We start from the raw sequence: 23807 nt of genomic DNA, 5'->3' as shown, positions 1-23807 counted from the left end.
TACCCCATAGCTCCCCCCCCAACACCCTCTAAACCATCAGGACCCTCCCAAACTCCCTCTAAAGCCCCCTGAGGCCCCCTGAAACAACCCACAGATCTGCCCAAATGCCCAGCACTCCCCGAGCCCCCCAAAAGGGGCTACCCCAGATGGCCACAGCTAGGCATGGACTGCCTGAGCCAGTTTTTGGGCTGATATGTATGTAGGTAGGGGACAGGATGGAGGGTGAGGGTTTTCACCTGCCAGAGGACAGGGTTAGATGGGATATTGGGAAGAAATTCCTCCCTGTGAGCGTGGTGACACCCTGGCACAGGGTGCCCAGAGAAGCTGTGGCTGCTCCATCCCTGGAAGTGTCCAAGGCCAGGTTGGACAGGGCTTGGAGCAACTTGGGATGGTGGAAGGTGTCCCTGCCCATGGCAGGGGGTGCATTGAGATGACCTTTGAAGTCCCTTCCAAGCCAAACCAGCCTGGCATGCTAAAACTGGTGGAGGTTTGGGGTGGGTGACCTTGGCTGACCCCAGGCGCCCCCCCCCCCCCCCCCCAGGCTGCTCCATCACTCACGCTTCAGGAAGAGACAGGAAGAGAAAACCTGATGAAAAAGCTCCTGGGGGAAATGGGTTGGAGGGGTGTCAGTCCCTCAGGAACTGCTCCAGGTCCCTTTCCATGGGGTGAGTCCCTCAGGTGGAGGCACTTGGGGCACAGAGGCAGCATCTGCCTCACTCTGTTCTTCTCCAGGGCTGCAGGGGAATCTCTGCTCTGGCACCTGCAGCACCTCCTCACCTGGGGATCTGCTCGGGGAGGAGAGACAACAGCAGTGAAAGGGACTTGGGACCAAAGGGGGCATCAGCAGAGCAAGAAACATTTCCCAAGCTCTAGCTGGTGTCAGGTGAACTCAGACGGGAGATCAGGTGGGTTTGGTTTTAACCAGAAAGTGAATTTAAGAGTAAATCATGGATTTCCTCCTGTGTCAGAGAATTCTCTGGAACAGGGATTTGCTGCTTTAAAATGTTGGTTTACTTTCCATAATTCATCTGGGCTGTGTTATGCAAGAGGTCAGTGTTTCACCTTTTAGAAATAAAGAGCTGATGGTGATGATGATGATGATACTTATTTAGGCTCCCTTGCAGCACATCTGCAAGGCAGGGACTTTGCTCTCAAGACTTCAATTATGCAGAATTTACCCTTCCTTTGCTCACAATTTTCCCTCTGCTGAGCTACTCCCAGTGACTGTCACTTGGAAAGGAGAGGCTTCCTCCACCCTTAGTGTGGGGAGATTTACTCCCTTAGTCAGTGCCCAGGAAAGCTGAGACCCTTGTGCCCAATTTGTCTGTCACCATCCCATTAGGGGAACTCTGCATTGAGCCACCCTCCTGGATCAGGTGGTGTTTGACTGAGTCAGGGAGACACCAACAGCACAAGGGAGAGCCCTCAGCAGCTCTTCCCCTTTATTGGAGTGTGTTCCCTGCTGCCAGCAACTGCCAGTGCCTGGGAAGGATTCACACTGACAGTTAATGGAATAACTCTCATTATTAATATGAAATTGTGGCAGGTTCAGGTTTGAAGGTAGTTGATGATAGTGTCTGATTGCAAAAATATATTTGAAGGAATATAACTACAAGCTTTAATCCCCAAGAAAATGTTCAGAACACACAGAGTATAATTCTTAGCCAATAGGTGTGCCTATGGGGGAGAAGACCGGTTCAGCCTCTTGCCTGATCCCAGCAGTTACAATGGAGTCTTCCCCAACTTTTACCCCATCCTCAACTTACTTTTATGGAATTTCCTTGTGTTTAGGTGGAGCTTGAGTAACTCAAGTCAATATATACCTGTGTTACTGATGGGTGTAAAATTCTCTCACTTTGCTTTTAAAGATACAGTCAAAAAGAACACAGAGCTTGTGCCCAGAGACGGAGGAGTTGAACCGTGGGGGAGGGTACCTTTGGGATGGAGGTGTGTGTTAATATTAGGATTTAATGAAACAAGTTCTTCTAAGGAGAGGGATTTTGCCACAGTTGCTGGTTCTGCAGCAGGACATCTTCCCCTATCTCACCTGGCTGACAGGTGGAATGTGGTTTATAAGCTGCAAAGCACCACCGAGTTCCCATCCCTGCAAAGATTTCCACAGAGCCTGGCCCTAGTGTCTCTACTCTGTCCCACCCTCCATTCCATCCCCCTCAGCAGGTGTGTGTGGATGGGGAATCGTTTTGGAATAGGTTTCAAGTCCTGCCAACTGCATTCCAGGGAGCAGCAGCTGTGATTTTACCCTATAATTTCCATACAGTTGTAACTCCCGTTAAGATGCCAATATAACTCCTCAGTTTCCTCTGATTGTGTCTTCAGTTACCTGTCTACAGGGTCTCCAGTCATTTTCCCACATAATCCACCCCATGACTATAGTCACTCGAACTTCACAATATCCAAACAGAGTTTGAGAATATTCCATGCTTTGGGACTGTGTGGATGGTTTAGTACAGTTGTAGTGCATGGGTGGTTTAGTATTAGTGGGGGTAGTCAGTAAGTTTCATATTCATATTAATTGTCTCATAATCATCCAAACTTTAACATACAATGCAATTATTAGAACAAAAAGCAAAAGGGTTGCTATCAATAAAATGCCAACAGGGTGAAGCATTCATCTGAAAATTCCAGTAGCTGTAGGTGACCATCCAAAAAGAGTGTTTCACCTTCAGTGTTCTCCATCTTTCTTCACCATCACATGATATATGTCTTCCATGTCATGATGGACAGTAGCCAAAGTCTTCTGCCCATTCTCTTGAGCTTGTTTCAGCAAGCGTCTCAGGTCTGCATGTTGTAACAGTTCCTTTGCCAGTGTGAGGTTCATAACAATTGGCATAGGCTGTAAATCTTGAATCAGAGTGTAGTTAGATTGCAAAAATTGATAGGATGTAACGGGAGCTAGATAACTAAAATCTCATCCTGTAAACAAGTACAAATATTAGTGATTACTTGTATCTACAGTAGGGTTATCTACAAATAAAAAATTGCAAGAGGTTCTCATGCAAATGCATCCTTTACCAGTATACAAGTACTGCTTCCAGGTTTTCATTGGGATGAATCTCAAAATGACAAACATTTTGCTCAGTGTTGAGACAAATGTCTTGGGCCTTGGTGATGTTTGACACTGATCATGCCGTAATCAAATCTCTCCTGATGGGAGAGAGTTTTTAAAGTCCTTGCTAGGAGTTCCAGAGACAAATGGGACTCTCAGTCTTCGCTGCTTCTTGATAGTTGTTTATTAAGTCTTATCAGAGAAATAGAGCCACTAGCATGACCCAGACACAGCACAAAGCAGGGAATGCAGGACAGAGCCCAATTATCAAGATTTACACAGCCTTTTTAAAGGTAAATTAACCAATGGTTACTAAAAACGTACATTACTTTTCTACCAATTATTTAGTAACACAGCCAGGAACTGCGGAATTCCTTGTCCAATCATCTCAAACTACTTTTACTGCAGAATATGGAGTAGGAGAAGAAGAAGGTCTGGAGAACAACAACAATCCTCCATTTTGATGTTTTTTGCTTTTATCTATTTACTACATTAACAAACCCAAAAACTCTAAATTTTTCACCCTGTGACAATCTTACATAGTAGTCTATCACCTAATTTACACTAGTGTAGTTTCTAGTTCTTTTGTAAGAGTAGGCAGTTTTTTCCAAGGGCAGAGGTCAAAACTGGTGTTGTACAGGGGGATGAAACCCCTCAAAACAGAGAAGTATTCTCTGCACTCTGGGTTCCCAGTGTTACCTTTGCAAATGAATCCTTGTTGCTCCCACACAATGCATGCATTGATATTGACCGTTTGCCATTGATTTCCATCTTTTCAGGCCTGTAATCTATGCTCCAGAGAATAGAGTACAGTCCCATCATGATTTAAACCTAATGCAATGATTGGGTATATCTCATATACCAAAGCATTGCATATTGTTAACATGAAAGCTGTGGCTGTGCTGCTGATGGGGTCATAGGTAAAATTTACTAGGTATTACCAGGATTGGAATTTCCTTTCAAATTTAATCACATTGTCCCAAATTATCTTTTGAATTTCAGTGGGTAAGGTGCCTTCTTTTCCTTCCCCTATGACTGCAACTGTCATCGATTGAATTCACAGGTGAGCTTGAATACAACTAAACACCAAAGAGATACTAGTTTAACTACACTAAGTGCATCTATGATCAACTAATGGTCCTTTTCATAATTCTCTCCCTCTCCCCACGTAATATATCTGTCAGAAGCCATTGATTAATTCCCAAAGCCAAAAGGGAAGATCATAGAGGGTGTTGCAATTTATTTAAGTCATTGTTAATTGTGACTTGTTTATTATTACTGCAGACTCTATGCCATTTAGAATTCCCAATCCCATTCCCAGGATGCCAGTCACATCCATCCTGGTTCACATGGATGAAGTGAAAACTCATGTATACAACCATCCACATAAGAAGTTTTCAGGAATGGTGAGAAAGCTGGTTTGATTGTGGAAACATTATTCTGCATTAACAGCTTATCTGAGAGACCATGTTGGGTTAAATAACACTTGCTGTTGACCTGTATATTTTATTAAGGACCAATGTTATAGATGTGAGGAGACAGTTTGATAGAAGGTGGAGTTGTTGGAGGCTGAGTGATTAAATTTGTTTTCTTCAACAGCAATTTAGAATTGAAGGCCCAAGATCGATCGAGAGTTGGGGTCTGTCCAGAGACACATTACAAGTGTTGGATGGAGTATTCTAAATGAGTGTGCCAGCACTCATGCTTAAAAGAGCAGGTATATATGCTATTTTCCCTTTCGCATAATTTACACCACCTTTTCCTTCAACATAGTTTATAACAATTTGTAAGACTGTTGTCATGCACTTGGTGTTATTTTGAACTCGGCATCCTATCAAGATGACGTCTCCTTTAATTCTGTTTAGAGATGGGATGTTGATTTTCAGTCTCAGGTATGATGGTCCACTCCTGCTTGTAGAAGGTGATGTTGTTGTGCAGTGCCACTGTAGATAAATTTAGGCCAGGTGTAGGCATGTCAAAAAGCAGATACTCCTCTATCCATGGCCACCCTGTCGTACACAAATCCCACTATTTGGGTTCTACAATTAAAAAATCAAATTATGGTTCTACACCCGATTTTCCCTTTGAGCAAGATGTGAAGCATAGGTTGTGTAAAAGTGAAATTGTACCAACAATCTTATTCTGATTTCTGGTAATAGGATTTCTTGTTACTTGGTTTAGTAAAATCGATATGGTATATTTTAATTTCAGTGGGTTTTTCATGAGAAGACCCATGGATTGCTCTGCACCCTATTTTTATTCCTTCCCTGGGCATTGCTTGGAGTGCCAGTATTTCAGAAATGTCATGGGTGATCTTGATCTTACATCATCAATTTTCTCCCATTCCCACTCATTATTGAGATATAATTCAGCTTTATTTACAACCACAACAACAAGATTCAAATTGTCCTTACCTTTGGGTGGAATCCCAACACTTGTGGTGTACTTAACATAAGCTTGGGAGCATGGTCATTCTGCAGCTTTGTTATGAGTTGGGGAGAATTGCATTGTCAGGGCATAGAATAATACCATAAATCCAACCTGCTGACTTGCCATCCTCAAAATTTATGTCTCCAGATAAGGATGCATAGCAAAAATAGTATCACAGCTAAAACCAATGATAGTATTCCTTGTATACATTCAAGGTTGGTGTAGCCTAATCCATCCGTCCAGGCGCAGTTCATTCAGCATTCCTTTGAAACAGAAACGTAAGGAAATAACGCTTGTTTGAAAATGCAACTGGCAGTGTTAATTAATAAAAAAGTTTTGAGATTCAGGTGGAATCTCTACTACTTCACAAAGTGCTTGCCACATGACTATTGCAGCTTCCCCTGCAGTTTCAGGGGGCTCTCCTCCAGTCAGATTATTTGGAGAGAGTGAAACTGTTTGTAAAACTTTGGCAAGTGCAAAGTGCAGTCCTGGGGGAATGTTACTACTCCTGTGGGAGTCTGTTAAAGGTGTATGGCACTCCCTTTCAGGCAAGCACAAATTTTGCTTTGTTGTATTCCAGTGAAAACCTCACTTGTAAAAGATAAGCCCCTTCCATGAAAAACATATCTTTCACATCCAGGGATTGGGACACTTTTTGAATTTGACTTATAAGTTCTGAAAAATTTATAACAGCAGCAGTTAAAGACACAGTATTGGCATGCAGTTTGTCTGGAAGTAATCCTTGGATATACCTAATTTTAGGAGGTGGAATCCCAGTTTCAGCCATGGGTGCCTGGACAAGAAGGCACTTTTCCATAAAAAGAACCAAGAAGGTTCTTTTCCATAAAAAGGAAAGCATGGAGCCCCAGTGTTTGGAAGCCAGGTGAGAGCTGGCCCTCAGGAAGCCAAGGTCAGTCAGACTTGACTGTAATGATAGGTTTTCTCTGGGAGCAGTCCTCGGATATATGGAATTTTGGAGGTAGAATCCCAGTTTTGGCCATGGGCGCCTGGAGAAGAAGGATGATTCTTTCCCACAGGAAGGAAAGCATGGAGCCCTGGTGTATTAAGGGCAGATGAGAAGCAGCCCTCGGCATGCCAAGGTAAGCTGGACCTGTCAGGCAGCCCCTGGGAGGTCAAGTCAGCCAGACCTGTTCCTCGTTTCCTTGCTTCCATTGGGTCCTGCAGTGTCAAAATGGCCCCTTGGTTCCATGAGGCCCTGCAGATTCACCATGGTATCCTTGGTTTTGCAGTGTCACAATGGACCCTTGATTACAACAGGCCCCTCAGTGTCACAATGGTTTTTTTTTTCCATGGGGCCTTGCAGTGTCACAACCGTCTCCTGGATTTCATAGGGCCCTGCAGTTTCACAGTGGTCCCCCTGGTTCCACGAGACCCCGAAATGTCACAATGATGTCCATGGTTCCATGAGACCCCACAGTGTCACAATGGACCCATTATTCGAAAAAGTCTCATAGTATCACAAGGATCTCCTTAGTTCCGCAGTGTCAGAAAGGACCCTTGGTTCCACAAGGTCCTGCAGTGTCACAATTGCCCCTTGTTTACACAAGGTCCCTCGGTGTGACAATGGTTCCCCTTGGTCCCTTGGGGACTCTCAGTCTCACATTGGTCTCCTTGGTACCATTGGGCTCCACAGTTCCATGGAGCCCTGCAATCTAACAATGGGTACCTTGGTCTCATAGTGGATCCTTTGTTACCTGAGGCCCCACAGTTTCACAATGGTATCCATGGTTCCATGAGGCCTAGCAGTGTCACAGTTATGTCCTTTGTTCCACAGTGTCACAATAGACCTTTGGTCCCATGAGCCCCCACAGAGTAACAATGATCCCTGGGTTCCACAAGGCCTCGTAGTGTCAGAATAATCTCCTTGGTTCCATGGGGCCTTGCAGTGTCACAGTAATACCCTTGACTCCATTATGCCCTGCAGTGTCACAATAGATCCTTGGATCCATTGGGCCTCGCATTGTCACAAGTGCCCCTTGGTTCTGTGAGGCCCCACAGTGTAGCAATTTTCTCCTTGGTTATGCAGTGTCACAATGGCCCCTCAGTTCCATGGGGCCTGGCAGTGTCACAAAAGCCACTTGATTGCTTGGGGCCCTGCAATGTCTCATGACTTCGTGGTTCCATTGGGCCCTGCAGTGTCACAATGGCACTTTGTTTCCATGGAGCTCCACAATGTCACTATGATCCCCTTCATGCCACAAGGGCCCTTTTGATTATATGAGGCTCCAAAGTGTCATAATGGTCTCCATGGTTTCATGAGGCCTTACAGTGTCACAACGGTCCCTTGGTTACACGAGTCCCTGCAGTGGTACAATGCACCCTGAGTTTCAGGAGGCCCTGCAGTGTCAAAATGGCCTCTTGGTTCCATAAGGCTGTGCAGTGTCACAATGTCCTCATTGGTTCCAGAGGGCCTAATAGTGTCACAATAGATTCCATTGTTCCATGAGGCTCTGCACTGTAACAACAGCCCTTTTCTTCCACAAGGTCCTGCAGTGTCACAGCGACCCCTTGGCTCCATGGCACCCCACAGTATCACCATGGACTCTTTGGTTCTGCAGCATCACATTGTACCCTTGGTTACACAAGGCCTCACAGAGTGACAGTGGCTCCTTGATCCCATGAAGCTGCGCAGTGTCACAAAGGCCCCATGGTTCTGTGAGGCCCCACAGTGTCATAATGGTCTCCATGGTTCCATGAGGCTCTGTAGTGTAACAATAGTCTCCTTGTTTGATAAGGTTCCATAGTGTCACAAGGGTATCCTTGTTTCCACAGTGTCAACAGTGGACCCTTGGTTTGATGAGGCCCCACAATGTCACAATGGTCTCCTTAGTTCCATTGTCATGCAAAAGTTCCATGTGTTAATACACGTTCAGGTGCGGGGATTAAAGAGGCATGGACTCTGCTGGGTGTAGCAAGCAAAGCCAGTTTATTGTACACATCACCAGCATTTTATAGTTTACTACTTCTGGGCAGATCCATAGGCTCAAAACCCCCTGCTGCATTCCCATAGCAACACTATCAAGTCCTTGCAGATTCCCTCTTGTGACAGCGGTGTCCTGGCTAATCATCCTTTTGCACCAGAGGCTCAGGTCATGGCATCTTGTTCATTCCATGTTTGCCTCTTGTTCTTGCCTTGAGCTTTGTTTCGTCTCTGCTTCTTGTTCTTGCCTTGAGTTTTTATCTGTCCCATGGCTTTCGCGGCACCAAGGCTAGAAGGTCTGCACAACTATCAGCTTTCGTTGCTCTCTGGCTCCTGTTAATTCCTCCTCTCTGTTCAACGATCATTATTTGCTTTATTGATTTATTAATCAATCTCTGAATACGTTGAATCAAGCAAGGCAAGCATATCACTATGATTAACAGCACCCGTAATATAAACATTCCCATCTTAAATAAATTTTTGATCCATCCAATGATCCCCCAGTCTCCAAAAAGGCTATTAAACCAATCAGCTCTATCTTCTACTTTTAATTTGGCTACACTATCTTGTAAAGCTTTAATACTCACGTGAATAGATTGTGATTGATCAGAAAGGTTCATACAGCACATTCCATCAAAATCTTCGCATCCATGTCTGTGTGCTAAGAGCAAGAAATCAATAGCAGCTCGATTCTGCAATGTAGCATGTCTAATTGAATCAACATTGGTTAATAATCCTGTTAAAACAAGCGAAGTAGCATTAGTTGGTTGAGCTAGCCGCACCCTAGCTTGTTTAACAATCCCAGTGCTTTTCTGGCTGCTACTCCTGGAGCAAAAAAGGAGGCTGCCCAATGTCGCTGTAGTGACCAAAAGTCAAGGTTATCATCACAATCAGGGGCAAACGCATGAATACTGTGCTTTTCTTTCTGCGGAAATCTATGTTGCAAAATTATGGATGTGTTGGGTGTTAACAGCGAGAGTTGCTCCAAACGACAGGGGCCTCCCTTAATATGAGATGGAATAGCAGCCCAAGCTCTGTCTCCACAAATAAAAAACACTTCTGCTGGTAGTGATAATGGAGCATTAGTAGAGTGAGAGAAAATATTAGTAGTGTAATTACAGCAAGCGCTTGCATTTCTTAATATAGGCTGGGTCGTAGAAACATCCCATTCTTTAGATTGGTTGCTCCCAGAATAATTAACACAAAGGTCCATTTTTACGGACCCTAAAAGCTCTATTTCTTGGGGTTCAAGAGTTGCGTGAGGGAGATATGGGACCCATTGGTCCCAAGCATCGGCATGATTCTCCAAATCAAGAATGTGAGTTTGAGAGGGATGTGGCCTCATCTAGAGGTAAACCAACAAGGCAAGTAGAAAATGGATTCTCAGGAGAGGCTGTAGCCAAGCATAAGGTATCTTGCCCTGTTAGATTGGCTACAGTTATCCATACATTTGTTTTTGGCTGATTAACAGGCCAAGCAAAAGTAACAGAAAAAAAGCATTAATACTAAAAAGCTTTTGTTAGCATAAATCAAGCTTTACCTTTTCACAAGAGTACTACTAGAATATTTCGCCACAGTAGCGGGCCATTGTTCAGCAAAGATTTCCAAGTGTTCAGGCAAGCCATAGATGTGCCCGCACACTAGAGTCTTTATCTGTATATCACCGATTCAAGGGCATTATTCCTTTTGTGTATTCTGATCAGCTGGTTGTTCAATGAAGGCTGGAACCCAACGAGGACCGGTATCTGTGAAAACACAAGCATAACCCCTTCCCCATGTAATGAGGGGAAATGGAGCTATGATTTTCCCACTTTCTGGGTCTTTTACAGGGACTCGTGCTTTCTGCCCTGTGTCTAATGATGTTTCCTTAGAAGTGGAAAAGTGTTTTATCACGGGGGAACCTTGCTATCACCATAGCAAATTAAAAAATTAAAAACACACAGTGCCTTTGTGTAGCCTTTCCATTGGTGTGCACCCCTGCATCCTCCCTTCTGTTGTGCTAAAAGACGCTTAAGTGTTGAATGAGCACATTCAATAATTGCTTGTCCTGTGGGGGACTGAGGGATGCCTGTAATATGATTCCCCATAGTGTGAAAAAGGAGGAAAGTAATTGAGAAGTGTAAGCAGGACCATTATCAGTTTCAATCTGCTGGGGAATCCCTAAAGCTGCAAAAGCTGCCAAAAAATGGTGGCAAACATCTTTGGCAGTTTCTCCTGTGTGACATGATGCGAACAATGCACCTGAGAAAGTGTCAATAGATGAGTGAACATATTTGAGGTGGCCAAATTCAGGATAGTGAGTGACATCAGTTTGCCATACCTGGAGGCTTTGTAGGCCATGTGGGTTAATTCCCAGTGAGTCTGTCACAAAATTATGACGCTGACAATCAGGGCAAGCAGCAATGATGTCTTTCGCTTGCTGGCACTTTAAAGCAAATGTGCGACAAAGGGCTGCAGCATTCTGGTGAAAAAAGGAATGGCTAAGTTTGGCTTGTGCAAAACAATCAGAAAGTACCTGAACAGGTAAGGTAAGCAAATCAGCTTGTCAGTTTCCTTCTGCTATAAAACTTGGTAACGTTGTGTGAGAGCAAACATGCATAACAAAATAAGGATGTTGTCTGGTGTCTAAAAGGAAAATTAATTGTTGCAACCACTGAAAAAGATCAACATTAGAAACTTCTCTCAAAACAGCAGCTTCAGCTCTTTCAACAATACCTGCAACATAAGCAGAATCTGTTACCAAATTTAAAGGTGTGGGACATTTTTGAAAAGCACGAACAACTGCAGCTAATTCCACAATTTGTGGAGACCCAGAAACTACAGTCACATCAGATGCCCACGTACCAGTCTCATTGACCCTCCAAAGTAAAACAGATTTGTGGGATCATCCAGAGCCATCAGTAAATACCGTAAGAGCTTGTAAAGGCGTCTCACTGCGCTTGGGTTTTAAAAGATGTCTCAGTTTTTGAGACAAAACTTCAGGAGGAAACAATCTGGAGTGAGTGTCTCCTGCAAAGGGAAAAGCGCCTCCCCTTTTCCTCTGTCGATGAGACAAATGGGTCACAAGAAGTGAAGGTGGGAAAAGGAAACCAAACTGTTTAGTAACACGCAAACAAAACAGGCTAGAACAGGATTAAAAAAAAAACCCTCAAAATACAACAAATTCTCAGAGAGGGAACAGACATGTCGGCTCGGACCAGCCGGGGCCACCCCGCGGGTCTCCTGGGGCTGCCCCCGCAGACTCCCTGGACCGGTGAGGAGGGAAGGGAGGCAGTGAGGCAAGGGGAAGGAAAGGGGAAAAGAAGAACAAGAAAAAACCACAACAGAACCTTTTCCCAACTAGCTGGAACACAAAGGAACCCCAGAAAAACAGCACAGAGCTCCCGGTGCACTCCCTCCTGACCCCTGCCCAGACCCTGGAGCTGTTGGGCCAAACCATTCAACTCCCCCTCGGGTCAGTGGCTCTAGCCCCACTGCCAGGTCTATCTTAAAGGCACAGCATACTTGGGCATTGAGCGGATGGTTAAGGAATAAAGCAGCTTCATAACGTCACCCCAGGACATTCCACCCCTTATTCCATACAGTCTGCTCAATGCCCAAATTAATACGTTTCAACTTTAAACACACACGTGTATACATATATACATAGCTATATACAAACAGTGGCAGCAACATTCAACAAAATATATAGACATTCCAACATTACAAGCGGTTCTCACCCACTATCAAATCTCCCTGCAGTACAGGGAGACAACATGTCTCTCCATCCTTCTGAATTATCCACCATGGGCAACCTGGCCCCTGAGCAACAACAACCCCACGGATGGGTTTGTCTTTACTCGATACAGAAGTAATCCAAACAGATTTTCCCAAGAGTCCCCTGACATGCACTGCTGGGACCTTGTCTCCATCTACTGTATGCAGGGGTTTGGATTGGGCAGGCCCTGCTTGGTTGGTGGAGCCTCAGGTGTTCACCAACCATGTGGCCTTAACTAAATGTAACTCCCAGTTTTTAGAAGTTCCCCCACCCAGTGCCTTCAAGGTGGTTTTGAGCAGGCCATTGCACCATTCCACTTTGCCAACTGCTGGTGCATGGTAAGGGATGCGGTACACCCACTCAATGCCATGTTCTCTAGCCCAGGTGTTTATAAGGCTATTCTTAAAATAAGTCCCATTGTCAGATTCAATTCTCTCAGGGGTACCATGCCTCCAAAGGACTGTCTTTTCAAGGCCCAGGATGGTGTTATGGGCTGTGGCATGAGGCACAGGGTAGGTGTCCAACCATGCAGTGGTGGCTTCTGCCCTTGTGAGCACACAGCCCTTGCCTTGGCGGGTTTGAGGCAGTGTGATGTAATCAATCTGCCAGGCCTCCCCATACTTGTATTTGGACCACCGCCCACCATACCACAGGGGCTTCACCCGCTTGGCCTGCTTGATCGCAGCGCATGTCTCACAGTCATGGATAACCTGGGAGATACTGTCCATGGTCAGATCCACCCCTCAATCTCGTGCCCACTTATAGGTGGCATCTCTGCCCTGATGGCCTGAGGCATCATGGGCCCATCAAGCTACGAACAACTCTCCCTTGTGCTGCCAATCCAAATCTATCTTTGAACCTCTATCTTCGCAGCCTGATCTATGTGTTTGTTGTTTCGGTGTTCCTCATCAGCCCAACTCTTGGGGACATGGGCACCTACATGACGGACTTTCATGGGTAGCTTCTCTACCCGAGTGGCAATGCCTTCCCACTCCTCAGCAGCCCAGACTGGTTTTCCCCTACACTGCCAGTTGAGCTTCTTCCACCTTTCCAGCCACCCCCACAGAGCATTGGCTACCATCCACAAATTGGTGTAAAGGTAGAGCTTTGCCCACTTCTCTCTTTCAGCAATGTCTAGAGCCAACTGGATGGCTTTAAGTTCAGCAAGTTAGCTCAATCCACCTTCTCCCTCAGTGGCTTCTGCAACCCGTTGTGTGTATGGCTGCTTTCCACTTCCAGTTCATCCCTATGATGTGACAAGAAATGTTGGTAAAAGAGCATAGCATGTGTCTTCTGATGGCAGTTGGTTGTATGGTGGAGCTTCCTCAGCACATGTCACTTGTTCCTCTTCATCAGTGAGACCAAAATTTTCACCTTCAGGCCAATTTGGGATTATTTCTAAGATCCCAGGGCGATTCAGGTTTCCAATATGGGCACGTTGTGTTATGAGGGCAATCCGCTTGCTCCATGTGGCAACAGTGGCATGGTGGGTAGAGGGAACCTTTGCTTTGAACATCCACCCCAGCACCAGTAGTTGGGGTGCCAGAAGGAGCTGTGCTTCAGTGCCGATTACCTCTGAGGCAGCCAGGATTTCGTTCTCTGTGGGAGTGTAGTTGGCTTCAGACCCTCTGTAGCTTCGGCTCCAGAATCCCAGTGGCCAACCTCGAATCTCACCAGGCACTTTCTGCCAAAGGCTCCAGGACAGACCATTGTTCCCAGCTGCAGAGTAGAGCACGTTTCTCACCTCTGGTCCTGTCCTGACTGGACCCAGGGCTACCGCATGAGTGATTTCCTGCTTGATCTGGGCAAAGGCTTGCTGCTGTTAAGGGCAGTGGAAATTGTTCTTCTTACAGGTAACCAGATAGAGAGGGCTCACAATTTGACTATATTCAGGAATGTGCATCCTCCAAAAGCCTATGGCACCTAGGAAAGCTTGTGTTTCCTTCTTGTTGGTCGGTGGAGACATCGCAGTGATTTTATTGATGACCTCAGTAGGAATCTGATGCCATCCATCTTGCCACTTCACCCCCAGGAGCTGGATCTCTCGGGCAGGTCCCTTGACTTTGCTCTTTTTGATGGCGAAACCAGCTTCCAGGAGAATCTGGATGACCTTCTTTCCTTTCCCAAATACCTCCAATGCTGTGTTCTCCCACACAGTGATGTCATCAATGTACTGGAGATGTTCTGGAGCCTCACCCTTTTCCAGTGCAGCCTGGATCAGTCCATGGCAGATGGTGGGACTGTGCTTCCACCCCTGGGGCAGTCGGTTCCAGGTGTACTGCACACCCCTCCAGGTGAAAGCAAACTGAGGCCTGCACTCTGCTGCCAGAGGAATGGAGAAAAATGCATTAGCAATGTCAGTAGTGGCATACCACTTCACTGCTTTGAACTCCAGCTCATACTGGAGCTCCAACATGTCTGGCACAGCAGCGCTCAATGGTGGAGTTACTTCATTCAAGGCATGATAGTCCACAGTCAATCTCCATTCCCCGTCAGACTTGCGCACAGGCCAAATGGGGCTGTGGAAGGATGAGTGGGCCTTGCTGACCACCCCTTGGCTCTCCAGCTCACGGATCATCTTGTGGATGGGAATCACAGCATCTCGATTTGTCCGATACTGCCGGCGGTGCACTGTCGAGGTGGCAATTGGCACTCGCTGCTCTTCTACCTTCAGAAGCCAAACTGCAGAAGGATTCTCGGTCCGCACAGGCAGGGTGCTCAATTGCCTAATGCCCTCTGCCTCCACAGCAGCAATCCCAAATGCCCACCTGAGTCCCTTTGGGTCTTTGAAGTACCCACTACGGGGGAGGTCTATGCCCAGAATACACGGGGCCCCTGGGCCAGTCACAATAGGATGTTTCTTGCACTCTTGTCCAGTTAGGCTCATGTCGGCTTCAAGCAGGGTCAACTGCTGTGATCCCCGTTACTCCAGAAATAGAAATCAGTTCTGCCCCAACGTGTCTCGATGGAATCAAGGTGCACTGCATGTCCATGTCAACCAAGGCTTCGTATTTTTGTGGTTCTGATGTGCCAGGTCATCGAACCCACACTGTCCAAAAGACGCAATTTTCCCTGGCCTCTACCTGGCTAGAGGCAGGGCCCCTCTAGTCTTGGTTATCATTCAAAACTCAAGCTACTTCCCTTCTGGTGGAACTCCTTCTCTCAGCATTACCATCCTTCAATTCATGCACCTGTGATGCCAGGACAGAAGTTGGTTTTCCATCCCACCTCCTCATGTCTTCCCTACTGTCACACAGGAAGAACTACAGTTCAGCTCTTGGGGTGTACCCTCTCTCCCTAGCCGTGGGACGTCTGCTTCTGGTAACAGGGCCTCCGGCCTGCACTGCTGCAATTTGGAGAAGGCCCTCTTTCAGCTCCTTCCTGAGTTTCTGATGAGTCTTGTCCATCCTATCTTCCATCTTCTGTATGGTCTCTGACAGACTCTTTTCCACAGCTGCAATTCTTGCTTGTGTTGAGCCGTGCACAGTGTCTGCATACGCCCAGAGCCTCCTCACCATAGAACTCACTGTCTTATCCCCGTCATTCCATGTCAGGGCTCCTAATTTCTTGGTCATCTGAGAATATGATCTCTATCACTGCCAGTTCTCTCAGGCATTGAATCTCTTGTACCATGGTCTTCCAGGGGTTTAGCTGCAGCTGGAGATCTTCTCGGCACAGATATCTTTCCTTCACACTTCTTAAGAGCCGTGTCCGGAGACCAAGAGCTTCAGGGCCCCTTGTCATCCCTTGGTCGATACTTAGATCACGTGACAGGGATCCCAAATGCCATCCAGAATTGTACCATCACCTGCAGTGTCCCATTTGTGGACCATCCAACTTAATATAGTTTCATCAGGCCATCGGGTGTAATCTTTCCTTGGGGTACGAAGGCCTTCTATGAACAGGGACTCGGTAATGATTTCAGGTTCCACTTCCTCTGCTAGCTGTGAGGGTCCTGGCTGCCCATCATCATCCACTGGGCGAATGGATTTGGCTTTGTGTTTCTTTCTCTGAACAGGGGCAATTGTTGTTGGTTTAGGCTACCAATCTGCTTTAGCTGCAGCTGGAGTGATTGGGGTGTCTGCTGGTTTATTCTCCTGCCCCTCTGGCTGTATATTCTGCCCTACAGAATCCAGCAGCGTGCGGTTAGCATTAGCCAGGACCCAGCACATGGCAATGAGCTTTTCCTTTTCATCAGTGTTGTTATTGTATTACCACTGGCCTGAGCCCTAGAGTATATCACCGTGTCCTGCAGCCATAGGGAGGAGGAGGAGAGAAGATCCAGCAGGCAGGAATTGTGCAGCAAGATTGATTTATTTAATTATTTTACAAACTCTTTTACAGACTTTTTTCTTCATAGTCTAATTGGACAAAGGATCAGCCCCCCCCTTGGGGGTGATTGGCTAAAATCCTAAAACATCCATTGTGAAAATATTTTTCTACTATACCAGAAACAAGACTTTTCAAGGTTGCAGGTGGCTTGATTGTTTACATAACTCTGCTATCTCTTCTGTGAGAGAGAAGAGTCTCTCACGGACTTAGAAAATAGCAAGACAATCCTTGCTAGCAGCATTTTTGTATCTACATTATCGCAGTTTTCCTTCGGATACTTCCCCATCTCAGCTGGATTCTGAATTTGTTCAGGGGGGAAGTTCCAGGCTACTGGGTCAGAAAACTGCTTCAGGGTCTGGCCTATGTCCTCCCATACCCCACAGCACTTAGGATTTTCTGCAACTGGAGCAGGTGTCTGGGCAACCCCTCTGGAAATCTCAGCCCTTATTTTAGACAAGCTGGAGACAACATAGAGGAACCCTGCTAGATAACATAAGAAGAAGGTGGTATCTTTGACATCCAGGGGAAACTGGATGCTTTCAAAAGCTGACGTGCCAGATCTGAAGGGGAGGAGGGAGATGAATGGCTGGGAATTATCATCCCCTGCTTTTTCCCTAACTGGTTCAGGAGACACTCAGCATCAAGATCACTTGGAGAATGATTTTATTATGACTTCTCTGAACTTAAAAACAATAAAATATTCCCTTTCTTAAATAAAAAAATTCAGGGGCTGCACTTTGAAATCCTCCTCCATAACAACACTACAAATCAACTCCAATTAGCTGTACAAGCCTTGCAGACTTGAAGACAATTGAAGAAAGATAACTCCTGAGGGCTTTCTTGTATTTTAATGACGCCTACGGTGGTTTGGGGGCTGAGTCCAGGACCCTCAGGGACTGAGAGGAGGATGAAGAAGCTGCTCAAGGCATCAGAAGAAAACTCCAAGTCCCTTGGAGCATCAATGGGCCCCACTGAGGGCAGGGACTGCCAGAGCCTCCCCAGGGGCTCGTGAGAGCAGATCTTTGAGCTCTGCCAGGATTGCAGGGAGCCAAAGGCTCTGAGCAGGGAACTGCAATGCTGAGAAAGCCCTGGGCTGGCTGGAGGAAGCAGAAAGGCCCAGTTTTGCGGGGGTGGTGAGGGGTCCCAAGTTCTGGAGAGACAGCCAGATAAACAACACAGACACCGATACGATTTGAGTGTCGTTCTCCCCTTTATTGTTTACCTACACAAGCTTATATGTACTTTGGAAAGATTCACGCCCTAGTTCTAGATGTCCCCTGATCCGCGGGGGAGCCGACCAGTGTATAACTTTGCCAAGGACTTTCAGGGCTGCCTGCAGCCAGGGGCCAGTTCAGGGGTTTTTCCTCAGCAACCCTGGGTTGTCCAATCTTTCCTGGGGTATCATATGCCCCTGTTCCACAAGGAATCCCTCTACACATCCCCCGTTTTCTTTTTGGGCAACCCAGGTCTGGTCAATGATCTTTTGCAGCCCTGCTTTAATACAAGAAGGAATGCACCCAAATACTATTAAGCCTAATATAACTACAAATAGCAATTGGCAGCCTTCTACTACCAAGGTATGCAGCCATCCGGTGATACCCAGACCTTTAAGCCAATCTCCAATAGGGTCGTCTGTCTCCCAAAGGTTGTCTCCCAAAGGCCCCTCTGGAGGTCAGAGAGGTGCTTGTGAATTGAGACAGAGTGGTCAGAGAGATTCATACAGCACATACCTTGGAAATCTTCACAGCCGTGGCCATGGGCTAATAGTAAAAAATGAATGGCTGCCCTATTTTGTAATACTGCATGCCTAACACTAGTAACATCTGCGCTTAGCTCATCAAGCATCTGCGAAGTTACGCTTGGCTCATCCCTCACCCAGCAAGCAAGTTTGTGTAATGTTGCATGCGCCTAGCTGCTGAAGCACTAGGTAAAAACATAGATGCTAGCCAAATTGTACTATGACTCCAAAAGACGGGGTCTTCAGTCCTTTCACATTTGAGCTCATGGACTGAATGCTGCACCCTGGTTTCAGTGCTGTGGGTGATATTTAAGAGTTGATGCAGGTTTGGATGGAACAGGGTGAGTTTCCCTAGCGTAGCACGGTCCCCCATGTGGGCTGGCGGGAACCGCATTCCACGTGTGGTCCCCACATATTAAGAACGTACCACTCGGGAGGCATTTCAGGGCTTGACCTGTGAGGTTGATTCGGTAGTAAATTGCTTCAGACTCGTAGTTTCTCAGAAACCAGTCTGCAAGAGGGTCAACAGTGGCCCAAAGGCACCTATTAACATTTAATTGACTGGTAGTGGGCGGCTCGAATGTCATGTAACTATCCCCAGTTTGATTTGTGGAACCCAGTAGGTCTAACTCTTCTGGTGTTCCCATGGAGACATCGATGCTTTTCAAGAATGCAGCTTGCCAGAAGGCATGCTGCTGCACAGGCTTGAGTCTGATCAGCCCTGAACATTTGCTATTGTTTGTGGCATTCCTTATCAGGGAGCTGTTGTTTAGCATCCCTCGGAATGGTTAAAATATGGGACCCCAATTAAGCAGGTGCGAAATGGGTCCCCTGGTGTTACCAGGCTCAGACACATGGAGTCTTGCCCCGTTAATTCAGCTAGGGTGACCCACATGTTTTGTCTCTTTTGGATTGCTGTCAACATTGCGTGGGACCCGGTTAGGATGCTTACGAGAAGCAAACCTCTCAGAATGTTCGTGGGCCCAGTGCTGCTTTGTTGCTTCTCAGCGCTCGGGGGCCACCACATGCTGCCGCGGGACACAAACCTGTGTGCTACACTCTCGCCCTAACACTGCCACACTCCGTACTGCCTTCACTCAGTCTAAATGGGCGGACAGCCGATCGAAGATGTCTGCCAATGCCCTTGTCTCAAGACAGTCAAAAACAATTCCCCACTCTACCTCTGTGTCTGGTGCTATACCCAAGAATTTACGCAACTCCCTTTCTTGGTTCTGCCTTCGATCATGGTCTGCACAAGGCGGGCACATATACCACTCGCTTTCTAGCATTAGCTTGTGTATCCAGAGGGCCCACCGACAACCACCACAAGTCACTAGCAACCACCCAGGGCAGCCGCTACGTTCGCCACAGAGTCTCGCTATTTCCCCCACTACAGAGAGTGGTGGACCTGACCAGTTCTCAGCCCCCTCACTCAGCCACGTCTGCAGCCTCTCCCAAGGCTCAGGACGGGGGTCCCAGAGTTCCAGCTGTTGTAGTAGTGGCGTTACTTTCCTCAGGAGCCAATGCTGACTGTGCCTTCTTGCTTCGGGGTCCTGCATGCATAGCACAGCACCACTTGCTGGACACCCACAGCGGTCCCTCTGGGGAGGAAACACACATATATCCTCGACCGTTAAATAGCACTTGGCTGGGACCTTCCCACAAACCCATTCGAGGGTTAGGGTACAAAACACTTATTCTTGGAAGGGCCTGCTCGATTCCCATACCAACTGTCTGATGATGGATTGCCACTGGAGGCTTCTCCCTATCCCTGGCCAGAGAGAGGAAGTTCAATGTAAACAGCACTTTGCTTAGCCGTTTACTTGATTCCATCTCTTCCCCCTTCTGTCGGCCCAGATATTCTTTTAGTGTACGATGGGCTCTCTCTACCACTGCCTGACCAGTGGGCGAGTGTGGGATCCCCGTGATATGTTCTACCCCCCACTGCTGCATAAATCTGGCTAGGCAACCGCTGGTGTATGCTGGCCCATTGTCCATTTTGATCTTTTTGGGTACCCCCATTACTGCAAAGCAAGAGAGCAGATGCCGCTCCACATGCAATGCCTTCTCTCCTGTTTGAGCGGTAGCCCACAGGAAGTGTGAAAAAGTGTCAATTGTTACATGGACATAGTGCTGTGAGCCGAACTCAGGGACCTGAGTGACGTCCATTTGCCAGAGCTCGAGGGTTTCAAGCCCTTGGGGTTAACTCCCACACCCAACCCCAGGCCGTGATGGCTACAGCGGGGACAAGCCCGCACTATGCCTTTCACTTCTGTCAGTGGGATCCTAAACTGTCTGCAGGGATTTTGCGTTTTGGTGGAACAAATCATGGCTACATCTGGCTTGCTCAAAAATGCTCTCAGGCGGGAGATGCACAATGGGGGCACAGGTCACCGCCTTGTCTGCACGGGCATTGCCCTGTCCCAGCCCGATGTTCCACTGGTGGCTCCGAACATGCAGGATACAGTAGGGGTGTGTCCATTGTTGCAGGGTATGCCACAATGTGATAAGCAGTCTGCCCAAATGTTCGTTGTTAGTATGCCGGATTTCTGCATCATGGATCCATTGGGCTACTCCAACAACGTATAGGGAATCGCTGACTACATTCACCGGTTCCTTCGACCACTGTTGTAAGGCCCATATCACGGCGCACAGTTTGAGTGTTTGCAAGCTGTCGGCCAGTTCTCCTGCTATGACATGAGTCTTCCAGTGGTTGTTCTCTTTCCACGCACAGGTGGCCCACTTCGTCTTCCTCCCCGCATCCGTGAACACTGTTCGCCCTAGTACTGGCCGTTCTACATTCAGCAGGCGGTCCAGCCACTCATAGCGCCCCAGCAACTGCACCAGCCTTCCCTGTGGATGCTTGTTATGGACCACGCCGGTGAATCTGAGCAGAGCTTCTTGCAGTGCCTCCGCATGGCATAGCATCCACTCCAAGTCCCCTGTCCAGACCGGTACACCGATGTCCTCTGCCTCCCTGCCATCCAACTCCATCACTCAGTCGCGACTCTTTCGGATTAAAAGCGCCACCATCTCTACCCTGGACTGCAGTCTGGAGCATGGCTGAGTTGGTGGGAAGATCCATTTGAGAATCCTGATGTCCTCCCCCTTTTTGTTTTGCCATTGGTGGATGATGGCATGTGAACCTGCTGTGCCGATCAGGGTGATGAGGATGGCGAGTGGGACTCCCTCTTCTCTGCGTGATACCCATGCATGCCGCAGCTTATCTGCGACCTTGGTGAGAGCTGCTGCTTGGTCTGGGGAGCATTCTCGAGGTTCAGCAGCATTAGTCCTGTGCAGCCATGGCAGGAAGGGGGTGAGGTCAGCGTTCATGATTCCCGCAACTCCACGGACCCATTGCAGATCTCCTAGCAGCTGTTGCACATCATGGAGCGTGGAGATTTCTGTGTTTAGCTCAATCTTTTGGGGCCTAATTTGCGATTCTGATATGAGCCAGCCCAGGTACTTCCATGGTGCAGTCCGCTGGATCTTCTAGGGGGCAATCTCTAATCCAGTCTCATGCAGTTGCCTTCTGACCCATTGCATTTCTTCATCTGGTAACTCTGTAGCAGTAGCTATCAGGATGAGTGCATCTGCATAGCGTCGTCGAATCGGACGTAGCACCCAGTCAACATATAGCTGACACAGCGTGGGGGAATTTTTAATCCCCTGGGGTAGGACAACCCACTCCTAGCGCTTAGTAGTCTCACTGCAATTCTTCATGGGCACTGTAAAGGCAAAACGTTCTGTGTCCTTTGGATGCAGTAGGATTGTGAAAAAGCAGTCTTTTAAGTCAATTACAGTGATTTTCCATCCCGCTGGGATCATTGTAGGAGCTGGTAGCCCAGGTTGCAGCGCCCCCATAGTTTGCATGCACGTATTCACTTGTCGAAGGTCATGAAGGAGGTGCTGTTTTCCTGACTTCTTTGGGATCACAAAGATGGGGGTGTTCCATGGGCTGACTGAAGGCTTGATATGTCCTGCTGCTAGCTGTTCTGCAACAAGCTGTTCTACTATCTTCAGCCTTTCATCTGTTACCGGCCACTGCTCAACCCAGACAGGATCATCTGTTAACCAGGTGAAAGCCCGTATGGGCGGCTGATCGGCAGTGGTTGTCAGCATAAATGCTGGTCTGTGGTGAGCACAAGGCCTAGCTGCGCAAGGATGTCATGTCCGATCAGGCCTTGCAGGGTCTGAGGCAGCTTCATAACATAGGGGTGAATGGTTTGATTGTCCTCAAACTCTAGGGTAATTGGGGGATTTGTGCTCCCCCCACCCCTGCCAGCGTGGCTGCTGGTTTTTCTAGTCCCCAACCAGGTAGCCACACCACCTGGTTAATTATGGTAACATCGGCCCCGGAGTCAAAAAGTGGCTGTATTTTGATGGCTTCTGCCCCCCTTCGCAGGATCACTTGCCACTGAAGTCTCTGGGCCAGGTTCAATGTTCAAAACACGTCGAACCCAGAGGACCCAAAAGCATGGTCTCCGCGGACACTGCTGTTGCTGGTTTCCCTGTTGGTCATTAGGGGAATGGGGACAATTTGGGCAATGTGACTGCCCTGCAGGATAGTCACAGGTGGTTGCAGTGCGTAGGCTACGATCTTAATTTCACCAGTGTAGTCAGCGTCGATGACTCCAGGGAGCACCACTACTCCCTGCCGGCTGGTTGATGACCGCCCCACGAGTAGGCAACCCAGACAAGGGCCGTCTGATGACAGGGGGCCCTTGGCTGTGGTCGGGATCAGGGTGACCTGGTGGTTCGTCAGCGTGACTTCTGTTGAGGTTGCCACGTCCACTCCGTGGCTCCCTCGGGTGGCTGGCTGGTTCTGTTGAAGGAAACCACCAGGGCTGCACTCAACTTCTGGCTCTTTGGGGCGCTCACTTGTGTCCTGACACGTAGACAATTCAGCAAGCTTCTTCGTTAATTTATGCATCATCTCTCGGTGCTTCTCCTCCTCTTGGGGCTGACCCCCGGCAGCCCTGGCTGGCTCTGCCTCTGCGGGTGACAAAGCCGTAGAGGCTGCTTCGCAGTCGGACAATGATCCGCTGTCCAGCGGGGGGGGGGGGGTTGTGCGCTGCCATTTTTGGCCGGGAGCTAGGACTGCTCGTTTTTCCTCTGCTTGCCTGCACCCCACCCCCCAGGTCAGGAGCCTGCGCTTCCGCCTTTGCGGCCATTTCTCCCTCAGACTTCTGAGGGGTAACTTCCTTCCCCGCCGGGTCCAGCAGCTCCCGCAGCAAGCGTACGGGTGCTGCTGTTCCCTTAATTGGTCTGCCCACGGTCAGCCCGAAGAATCGTGCAACCCTGGACTCCTCCCTGGTCTCTGGCCACCGCTCTGTGAGACACCCGTCTCTTTCCTTTCCGGGGCCGCCACTCCCCCGCACCTCCATGGCTGCCGCGGCCACCTTCCTCTCTGCTTTCATTTCTGCGAGGGTATTAGTCACAGCTTTCCATGTTAATCCGAGAGCTTTTGCTTCTTTACCTTCTTTTCCACCCTCAATCGTGGACTGCCACAGTTTATTTCCAACTTCCCACCACTCTTTGG

The 23807-nt window shown here is 47.9% G+C and overlaps 1 long non-coding RNA gene across 2 annotated transcripts; it reads left to right on the top strand.

Annotated features, from left to right (window-relative positions):
- The first annotated feature begins 620 nt into the window (after positions 1–620).
- On the top strand, positions 621–22218 carry LOC138102091 (uncharacterized). 2 transcript variants are annotated; one of them, XR_011147304.1, is made up of 6 exons: positions 621–905; positions 4070–4130; positions 4667–4784; positions 6260–6380; positions 6535–6597; positions 21000–22218. It is a non-coding gene; the product is annotated as an uncharacterized lncRNA (long non-coding RNA). The 2 variants fall into 2 exon arrangements; XR_011147303.1 differs by lacking the exon at positions 21000–22218 and adding an exon at positions 8003–10383.
- Positions 22219–23807: the final 1589 nt, after the last annotated feature.

This window comes from Aphelocoma coerulescens, unplaced genomic scaffold (genome assembly GCF_041296385.1).
Source record: "Aphelocoma coerulescens isolate FSJ_1873_10779 unplaced genomic scaffold, UR_Acoe_1.0 HiC_scaffold_60, whole genome shotgun sequence".
NCBI classification, from domain to species: domain Eukaryota; kingdom Metazoa; phylum Chordata; class Aves; order Passeriformes; family Corvidae; genus Aphelocoma; species Aphelocoma coerulescens.
The sequence above is the reverse complement of the archived record's forward strand: the minus strand, read 5'-3'. Positions and strand labels throughout refer to the sequence as shown.